Consider the following 11,708-nt stretch of genomic DNA (forward strand, 5'->3'; position numbering starts at 1 on the left):
TTTTTTTTTTTTTTTTTTTTTTTTTTTTGATAACTTTGGGTTGGAATTCGAGTTTATTCAATATAAGAATGGCTACTCTACGTTGTTTCTTCAGACCTTTTGCGTGGAAAATTGTTTTCCAGCCTTTCACTCTGAAGTAGTGTCTGTCTTTTTCTGTGAGATTGGTTTCCTGTAAGCAGCAAAATGTTGGGTCCTGTTTGTGGAGCCAATTTGTTAGTCTATGTCTTTTTATTGTGGAATTAAGTCCATTGATATTAAGAGATATTAAGGAAAAGTAATTGTTGCTTCCTGTCATTTTTGTTGTTAGAGTTGCCATCCTGTTCTTGTGGCTATCTTCTTTTAGGTTTGTTGAAGGATTACTTTCTTGCTTTTTCTAGGGTGAAGTTTCCATCCTTGTTTTGGTGTTTGCCTTTTATTATCCTTTGAAGGGCTGGATTTGTGGATAGATATTGTGTGAATGTGGTTTTTATCATGGAATACTTTGGTTTCTCCATCTATGGTAATTGACAGTTTTGCTGGGTATAGTAGCCTGGGCTGGCATTTGTGTTCTCTTAGGGTCTGCATAACAACTATCCAGGATCTTCTTGCTTTCATAGTCTCTGGTGAAAAAGTCTGGTGTAATTCTAATGGGCCACCTTTTTATGTTACTTGACCCTTTTCCTTTACCGCTTTTAATATTCTATCTTTATTAAGTGCAATTGTTGTTCTGATTACTATGTGTCAGGAGAAATTTCTTTTCTGGTCAAGTCTATTTGGAGTTCTATAGCTTTCTTGTATGTTCATGGGCATCTCTTTCTTTAGGTTTGGGAAGTTTTCTTCTATAATTTTGTTGAAGATATTTGTTGGCCCTTTATGTTGAAAATCTTCATTCTCATCTACTCCTATTATCCTTAGGTTTGGTCTTCTCGTTGTGTCCTGGATTTCCTGGATGTTTTGAGTTAGGATCTTTTTGCATTTTGCATTTTCTTTGATTGTTGTGTCCATGTTCTTTATGGAATCTTCTGCACCTGAGATTCTCTCTTCCATCTCTCCTATTCTGTTGCTGATGCAGGCATCTATGGTTCCTGATTTCTTTCCTAGGGTTTCTATCTCCAGAGTTGTTTCACTTTGGTTTTTTTTTGTTGTTGTTGTTTGTTTGTTTTGGTATTTTTGGTTTTTTTTTTGTTTTTGTTGTTGTTGTTGTTGTTTTTTTTATTGTTTCCACATCCCTTTTTGGATCTTGGATGGTGTTGTTCAATTCCAACACCTGTTTGGCTGTGTTTTCCTTTAATTCTTTAAGGGATTGTTGTGTTTCTTCTTTAAGGACTTCTACTTACTTAGCAGTGTTTTCCTGTTGTACTTTAAGACTTTCTACCTATTTAGCAGTGTTTCTGTGATTCTTTAAGGGCTTCTACCTGTTTAGCAGTGTTTTCCTGAAACTCTCTAAGGGATTTTAGTGTTTCCAATTTAAAGGCTTCTAGCTTTTTACCTGTGTTTTCCTGTATTTCCTTTTTAAAGACCTCCATCAGCATCATGAGAAGTGTCTTTAGATCCATGTCTTGATTTTCTTGTGTGATGGTGTATCCAGGACTTGCTATGGTGGGAGAGTTTGGTTCTGATGATGCCAAGTAACCTTGGTTTCTGTTGCTTCTGTTCTTACACTTGCCTCCTGCCATTTGATTATCTCAAGTGCTTGCTGCCCTCAATATATCTGATTGGAGCCTGTCCTTCCTATTATTCCAGCTGATTCAGGACTCCCCAGAGTCCAGTTTCTCTGTGATCCTTTGATTGCAGGCTCCTGTGAACCTGATATTCTGGGTCTGTCAGAGTTCTTGGCAGTCAACCTCCTCTGAGCCCCTCAAATACTGGTGTGACCAGCTCCTGTTATCCTGGGATCCTGTTGTCCTAAGATTCTGGGTGTGTTACAGTGCCTGGAAGTGATGTCTCCTTTGAGGACCTTAGAGCTGTCTGGACAGTTTGAAACCAAGGTTAACCAGCACTGATCAAAAGGAACCCGAGCTTCTGGTCAGGAAGGGCTCCGGTGTCCTTGTTCCTGTTGTCACAGGCCCTTCACAATTGGATAGGATCAGATGTAATGTTCCACTCACCAGTGATCCTAAAAACGCATGGGCAGTCCTCTAGGGACCGTGGGGCTGTCCACAAACTCTGTGCCCTAGGTGACCCGGTGCTGGTGGTGACCGGAAGGGACTTGTCTAGGATTTCCTTGTAAAAATACTGCTTTAGCAAGTAAAGAAATAGCTTAGTTGTTAAGAGTACTGACTAGTCTTGCAAATGAGCCAGGTTTGGTTTCTGTGACCAATATGTTGTTATACAATTATCTGTAACTTAAATTCCAAGTGATGCTATAGCTTCTTCTAACTTTCATGGACACTAGAAAAGCAAGTAGTACACATAGATACAGGCAGTCAATACAGTCATACACACAAAATGAAAATAAATAAATTTAAAACATAAAAATACAACATTACCATCACATAATAAACATGCAAAAACTCTATTTATTGGATAGAATTTGATGGTTGCCCTTATTCTTTGGACTACTGACACTGTCCTCATTATCAATGCCATAGCTATAAATATTTTCTCTTCAATCTTGTGTGTTTTTCTTACTGATATTTATTTTTATTATTTTAAGAACATTAACATAAATACTTTCTTAGCAAAGGATAATTATACAATGTAGTATATTTAAGTATAAGAGTCATGAGATACAATAGTCCATAAGATATACTCTCATATTATGCTCTGAATCCCCCTGCTTTCCATTATTGCATCAGTCTAGTAAGAGCTTTAGTGAGTTTAACAGTTTTACATAGATCATTTAAATTATATTACAAAGTGATTATCTTTTTCTGATTTGTTTCTTTCATTTACTATGTGTTTAGTTCACTCATATTCATTACATTTGTTTACATGTTTTTCCACCAGCAGAACGCATATTTAAAAAAAATGAAAAGGAAAGTAAAAAAGTGGTAGAAATATAGAAAATTATATGAAAAAGGAAGAGAAACAAGTTGCATGAAATTATAGGTGTGATACTGTGAGGCATTCATGTTGGTTGCCCTATGAATTTGAAATACAAAATAGAATACAAATGTAGAGAGTTTCAAATACCAATCTAAACAAAAGAACAGCTTATACTTTGATGGAAAGACTAAATAGGAGACTATCAAGGTTGTATTTCAACAGGTTTATATTTTATAGGTCTTTTTAAAGACTGGTGTAATGAAGAGTTCCAGTAAGGAATAATAATGTATTAAAATAATGGATTCATTGAAACTGTGTACATAACAGCTGCAGGAATGTAGAACATAGAATCACTTGGAGAACCATTGGTGAGACAAGATGAGTGTATGTGACAGCAACTGATCATTGTGGTCACCAATTTGAAACCCTTGGCAGAAATTTTAGTGTTTTTATTTTGACCTAAAATGGACTTGCTTTTTCCTGTGTTTTACAATATTTTCTGATGTCATTACTATCACCTTGTACACTTGTCGCATCCAGACATTTTCTCATAAATTCTAAACTTTTGCTTTCTTTTCTATAAGTGCTTTTATCTAGACAATAAATTCATTTAAAATGTCCCTGCTGCTTGTTTGTTTGTTTGTTTGTTTGTTTGTTTCGAGACAGGGTTTCTCTGTATAGCCCTAGCTGTCCTGGAACTCACTCTGTACACCAGGATGGCCTCAAACTCAGAAATCTTCCTCCCTCTGCCTCCCAAGTGCTGGGATTAAAGGTGTGTGCTACCACTGCCCAGCTTCCTACTGCTTATTAAATAACAAATTTCTCCATCTGTTTGATGTTTCAATTGAAATAACCTTTAATCTTCTTCTGACCTACTTATTGATTTTCTCATTTGTTTATTTTATCATGGTTTTTGGCATTAGTTACATTTTGTTTGTATCTCATATAACAAAGTAAATTTATTGTTTTATGTATCTATGCATGTATATAGGTGATTATTTTGCCAAAGTGAAATTAAGAGGATCTCCATTTCTGCTGTAGCATCATTTACAAACAGTTCATCATGCATGGATACTCTCTGTATGGTGTGCAATTTGATATTACTAAGCTAGTTGATATAGTGCTTTTAACAGATGAGTGGCATAAAGACCTTAAACATTTGGAAATAGTAATTTTGTTGATTTGGAGATATGGTACAGTTATAGCTATTCCTGCTCTTACCGAACATGTGGAATCGGATCCTATATGTGATAGGCATGCCATGGGTCCAGCTGTCGTTCCTTGTTTCTACCCTCTCAGGGTGTCCTGATGCTGCTGCTGCACACCAGGCTAGAAGGATGAAGGGGAATCTGGAACTTGTTTCATCTGCAGGGGTTGGGGGAGGAGCAGAGGTTTCTCCAAGGATCTTAGTGGTACAGCTCCTTAGGAAAAAAACCTTCTTGGATAATCTTCAGTAAAAGCCTCTCTTAGATGATCTCACCTTGTGTGCATACCTTAATTTGGAGTGGACTTGTTTCCACACACTTTATTCAGGGTGACCCAGGACTATATAAATACTTTGAAAGTCGAAAGGAGAATTCAGGGTAAGAAATCATGGGCTAGAGTTTAAAATACTGTGAATGCCTCATTTGTATGAAGAGGCATTCAAGGAATCCCAGGTATTTGCTTGGCTGGTTCTTTTTGGAAAAAGAGGAAATTGTTTGCCAAGGACTACACAACCTTCTCCAGGTAGAGGGTGTGAGGAGTTGGGTTCCTCACATAAGATGGGAGAAGGGGAAGCTCTGCCAGTGAAGGGAATCTTCCATTTTGCACTAAGGTTAGCGGAGCTATCTGGCCATAGGAGATGTCACCTTAGTTAGAAGGTTTCCTTACTCCCAAGACCCAGGTTGGGTGGCTCCTAAATGCCTGCAACTATAGCTTCATAAAATCAGACACTCTTTTCTGGATTCCATGGGTACATACATAGTTGGGACACACACATACACACACACACACACACACACACACACACACACACACACACACACAAATAATTAGTTAAAACAAATCGTTAAGAACAAACAAAGTCATGGGCTTATGGGGTCCTTGGTAGATAAGTGTGCTTGTTTCAAAACTTGGTGTCTTGAACATCCACATAGGAGAAAAATAGAACTGCTTCATGAACAAAAACACATACATATAAGATAAAGAAACAGAAATTGTTTTGATAGAGGCTCACATTTTGTCTCCAGAGGTAAAAGCAATTATATATATATATATATATATATATATATATATATATATATCTCATACCATAATATAGCACACACACACACAGACACAAACACACACACACACACACACACACACACACACATATATATATATATATATATAGAGAGAGAGAGAGAGAGAGAGAGAGAGACAGACAGACAGACAGACAGACAGACAGACAGACAGACAGACAGAGGGTCTGCTTGCTTATCTTTTCCCATCACAACAGTCCATTTTATGTATAGCTGTAACTAAGAAAGTATTTTAAAAGTAACTATAAAAAGCAATACAACATGGACTTGAGCTTTGTGCAAGGTAAGAAATATTGGTCTATTTTCACATTTCTCTATACAGACAGCCAGTAAGACAAGCACCACTTATGGAAGATGCTTTTTTTCTTCCATTGTATATTTTTGGCACATTAACCAAGATCAAGTGTTCATAAGTGTGTGGTTTTATTTCTGGGTCTTCTATTCTATTCCATTTATCAACGAGTCTGTCTTTGAACCAATACTGTGCAGTTTTTAATCACTATTTCTCTTAGTAAAGCTTGAAGTCAGGAATGATGATTAGCCCCATCCGTTCTTTTCCTGTTAAGAATTGCTTTGCTATTCTAGGTTTTTTGCCTTTCTAGATGAATTTGAGAATTATCCTGTCCATGTCTTTGAAGAATTGCGATGGGATTTTGATGGGATTGCATTGAATCTGTAGATTGCCTTTGGTAGGATGACCATTTTTACTGTTAATTCTGCCAATCCATGAGCATGGGAGATTTCTCAATGGGAAAGTGGACAGGGGTTAGGGGCAAGAGAGGAACATGCTCTGGTATTGGGTGAGGGAAAAAGACTGTAGCCCTGAGGACCAGCAGAAAGAATGGAAACAGCAACCTGGGGAGGTAGGAGGTTGTGGGGACCCTCCAGGATGCACCAGAGACCTGGGAGGTAAGAGACTCTCAGGAATCAAAGAGATGAAATACCCGACAGTAGGGAAAGGGAAGACAAGACAGCAAATGAGGAATGCGGTTGCCATCCTACAGTCACAACTCTGACCCATAGTTGTTCCTGTCTGAAAGAATTACAGGAATGATAATGGAGAGGATCCTGAGGAAAAGAAAGTCCAGTGATAAGCCCAAAGTGGGATCTAGCTCAAGGGGAGGTCCCAAGGCCTGACACTATTACTGAGGCTAACAAAAAGGGACCTATCATGACTGCACTCCAGAAAACGCAAAAAAGCAGCTAAAAGAGTCAGATGCAGATATTTGCACCCAACCAATGTACAGAAGCAGCTGACCCCTGAATTGTTGAATTAGGGAAGGCCAAAAGAAGCTGAGGAGGAGCACGACCCTGTAGGAGGACAAGCAGTCTCAATTAATCTGGACACCCAAGATCTCTCATACACTGGCCCACCAAACAGGCAGAATGCACCTGTTTATATGAAACCCCCAACACATATATAGCAGAGGACTGTCGAGTCCGTGTTCAATCAGAGATGATGCACCTAACACTCAAGAGACTAGAGGCCCCAGGGAGTTTAGAGGTCAGGTGGTGGGGTGGGGGTTTCAGGTTGGGGACTTCCTCATTGAGACAGGGGGTAGGGAGGAGGTATGGGATGTGGAACAGTCAGAGGATAGACAAGGTGGGGGCATTAAAATCTGAAGTGTTAAAAAATAAATAAAAAAATTAAAACAGAAAAAATGTGATACCACACATATAAAATATTATCAAGGAGCTTAAACATATTTCACAATAGTATGTCTAGAGAGGATGGCACAGAAAAATAAAGTTTGATGGATGGAATATACTATAAAGGAAGGGGGGGAGGGACTGGCTGCACCATACCTGAAGTCTGCAAGACATTATAAAAATTAGTTATATATTCATTGAGTAGTTATGTATTCACTAAAGTCTCCAAGCATGTGATACCAAGTGGTGGCTTGCTTTGGGTGACAACAGAGATGTAATTTGGACTCATAGCCAAGGCTATATTTATTCCACAATATGGTAGTAACATCATAAGATCTCCCTTCAGTCTACCCTCAGGCAGTCTCTAGGGTCTCCGTTCTCTCGTCTAACACCCAGCATGTTGCATTGGTAACTACCACTTAGTTAAGAATGAGTACACAACAGGTCCATTTTTGTATGATACAATACAATAATTTTTATCATTTTGGTCCTTCAGTAAAATTTTATGCAGTTCTCTGTCACTGTCAGTCACAAATAGAATTTCATTTCAATAACTTTTAACTACTATAAAAATGTTTCAATTTAGTTTAAAATTCCTTCCCAATTTTTGCTCTAACATCAAATCAAAAATGTCTACAGATGGGAAAAAATCTGCTCCTTTCTCCTCATTCCCTTCTCTTCATGGCAAGAGCTAAGTTTTGAACGCCTCTTGGCTGGAGCTGATGGAGTTGGGAGAGGGAGGAACAATGATATAATGGACATTTATTATCTGACTGCAAGAGAATTTTTGATGCTACTACTCTTTCAATGGGAATCATAAAATTGATAGACTTTACTTTCAAATTCTGATACAGTTGGAATATTCTTGGTATGAAATTTTATATATGGTTGACTGGTTTTTAGTTTGTTTTTCTTTTTGTTCTTTTCCTATATATTCAGAACTCAGGCATCCAGAAATATACCCTCCACATTTTAAGTTTTTTAGGAGACATTTTAAAATAAAAAATATTCATTAAGATGAGCCTAAATGCCCTTCAGCTCCTTCAAACCTTTCCCTAACTATTCCATTGGAGCCAGTGGGCTCAATCCTATGGTTAGCTGTAAGTATCTACATCCGTATAGGTTAGGTGCTGTTAGAGCCTCTCTTGGCAACAGCTATACCAGGCTCCTTTCAGCAAGCACATCTTGGAATCAACAAAAGTGCCAGGGCGTAGTTTCTGCAGATGGAATGGATCTCCTGGTGGGAGTCTCTAGATGGCCTTTCCATCAGTCTTAATGTCCCCCATAAATTCAGATATTTGAAAAGTAGCTCAGTAGATGGTGGCAAGAAAAAAAAAGTTTAAGAGGACTGGCCACGCTGGAAGAAGTATGTCACTGGGGGCAGGCTTTGGGTGTTAAGGTCTCACCTAACTGAATTCCAGTTCACTCTCTACTTGAAGAGGTTGGAGCTGTGGGCTATTGGCTTCCTGCTCTAGTTACTATATCTGATGCTTGCTGGTATGCTTTGCAATCCTAATGGACTCTCACTCCTCTGGAGTAATAAGTCCAAGTAAACCACTCCTTCCATTAGTTGGCATCATCATGATATTTTAATCACAGCAATAGGAAAAGCACATAACAGATCATTAGCATTCCAGTAACTTAAGACTTAAAATATAAATCATTCCTATGTTTACACAATGACACATATCTGCAGTGTAAAGGTTAAGTATTTCACGGTAAGAATTACATACTATCCCATCATCCTTTCACCTTAAGGGCACACAGAAGAAGCTGTCAGTGCTGTTGTCTTAACATGGGCTTCACATTTATGTAAAGAAAGAGAGAATTGCTCTTATCCATTTGTGAAAAGAAAGTGGAAGCCAAAACTTTGGAAGTGTTCTTTACATGGATTTCACAGCTTTTACTTCTTTTATAGAGAGAAGGGAACAGAATCAATTTCACAGACTTGGAATGCATCTTCTGAGGGGCCATTGCTTTAGTTTAATCTCTAAGCATCATGTTCAGTTTTCCTTTGTTTTGATAGATCAACTAAGATTGAAATTTTTCTATTTTAACTTTATTACTGCATATATTTAGTGTATTAGTATTCTGTTAACATAGCTTCATGTTAAATATAATCAGAATAGATTGTTATATCAGAATATGAAATACTGATTTAACTTCTCTAATTTTGTGAATAGACTATTTGATAATTACTTCATATATATACATATATATATATATGTACATATATATATATATTTAGAACAATATCATATAAATAAATATAATACTAAAGTGTGTATAACCATATATCAACAAAACACACACACATATGTATATGTATATGTATATGTATATGTATATGTGTATGTGTATGTGTATGTGTATGTGTATGTGTATGTGTATGTGTATGTGTATGTGTATGTGTATGTGTATGTGTATATGTATATGTATATACATACATATTCTGAATGTCATATAAAGAAAATTCATGCTATCCCTAATGGAAATAATTAGTACTTTTTCTCTAAATTTTCTTTCACCTGCTTTCAAGAGTAAATTTTTATTAAGAGCAGTCAGCATTTGTGTCTGTTCTATATACTTAAATTTTAGAAAATTTCTAGGTCATTTTTTTCTTTTCTGTGTTTTGAAGTCTAGTGCATCTCGGTAATAATTGGAAAGTTGGTCAAATAATTTTGTAAGCATTTACTACAGAGCCTTTTCATATATTTAACTATTTGAATTTATTCAATATTGCAAAGTATTAACATTTGTCAAGAGATTAAAATAAAGAAATATGATGCTAATATGTTTTATGGCAAAGGGAGCAATTTCTCTTTTTTGCTCATTAATTTTTCTAACTGATGAATTCACACATTTATGCACTAACACTGACTATGAGTAAACTTTCACAGCATGTGTTGTTCTTATTTTGGAATCTATTGAGTTTAGTGAAGACCACCAGTATGCTGAGAACCTGACACACTCAGGACTCTCCCCTCGTTTCCTGGGGGAAGCATGAGCTTCCATAAGCTATGTTGATAAGTAAGCCATTAGTGACAATGGATAAGCCACACTTTGAAATTAGCTCCAAATTTTTATTTCTGTGGTCTCTGATATATTGTGCTTTGCTTCAATAAGCACCGGTCTCCATGGTTTTGTTTTTAGCTATACACTAAAAGTCCAAATGAATTCTTTCAGGACTCACACAAGAAACCGTGTTGCTAACAGCAGAATATTATGACATGAATTTTGTGTTACATTCTAATTGCCATTCAATGTGGCACAGCCCTGAAGTGTACTTTCACATTAGGATGTGATCACTATAAGAAGTCACTCCGAATTTCTCCCATTTACAATCCAATGGAAAATTTAAATGCAATCCTGTGGATTATTCACCTTCTGTAGATGGTTTCATATTGAGTTTCTAGTTCGAGTGTATAACCAACATTTGAAACAAAATACTTTGCCATTTCATATTTTGTAGTCACAGAAATATTAGAAAAGCCGTACAAACTATATCTTCTCATAAAATTAGGATGAGGTCCCTATAAGTTCTGTTGAAGTGATAGTAGTTCTGTTATTATCTTGAACAGATTTCTTTCATATTAAAAAAACAAACATGAAATATTCTGAAAATGTGCATTAATAATTGAAGGACATTTTACTCAGCAATAACACAATGTTTACATGAATTAAAATTCAAACTAAAAGTGCCTCATCTAAAAGAATATAAAAGACTCAGTTAGAACCAGCAACTAAATACCCAGATACCAGCATGGTGCTTTCCATACCAGAGCTTTAAATATCATTGCATCTCTCATTATTTTCTGACTTTCAGCCCCTCTCTTTGAGGGTGGAGCTGAACCTCTCCTGTAGGGAATCTTTGTTCCTCAGGCTATTGCTTTGAGACCTCAAGAACCTACAAAGAAAAAGAAAACAATTCTTTCTGCTCACACAGTTCCATATTCCCAACTGAGGTAATCATTGATCATCTGTATGGGGTAGAAGAAGCATCATTTCTAAGAAAAATCTGCTGAGAGGTCTAGAAATATGTTGGTTCTGTAGTAGAAAAATTTACCTATAACAGCAAATTGGCCATAATCTAAACTTTCCAATTAGCACAGTCTTGAAGCAACTTTGCAAATGTTGTTATAGCCACAAAAATTCCATTTAGCATACCAAAAGCATTTTTTTTTTAAATTGGGATGCTTTCATTTTAAAAAAGTGTTAGTCTATGTAATGCTACCAGTTTCTTTAAATATGAGAGTGTGTTAGTTTACCAGGAGCCTCATTATAGATAACTCTCATTTTACTTTAATATAGAAAAGCAGAAACACATAGGAAGACCCTAAACGACTGTCTCTTGGCTATCTTAATACCTTTCAAAGCATCTACTTCGAAGGCAATAACGTTTTTTCACAGTGCACTCTGAGCCTAATGACTTCTGCCAAAAGTCAGAAGGGAAATTATTCTAGATTCTTGTCTCAAATTATCTCCTAAAACACTATGTGAAGATCTATATACAATCTAACTGAAAGATTTTTTTTAAAAATTGCTTTTATATTTTGCCATATTAATTGTATGCTGCCAAACCAAACTAACTTCACTTCATGTTACGTGAACAAAGATTTAAATGTACTACAGAGCAAAAGGGCAGTTAGAAAGAAAAGTTTGAAGCTGGCCTGTGGTGGCACATGCCTTTAATCCCAGCACACGGGAGACAGAGCCAGGCAGATTTCTGAGTTCAAGACCAGCCTGGTCTACAGAGTGAGTTCCAGGACAGCCAGGGCTACCCAGAGAAATCCTGTCTCAAAAAAA

This window comes from Mus pahari, chromosome 8, assembly GCF_900095145.1.
Source record: "Mus pahari chromosome 8, PAHARI_EIJ_v1.1, whole genome shotgun sequence".
NCBI lineage: Eukaryota > Metazoa > Chordata > Mammalia > Rodentia > Muridae > Mus > Mus pahari.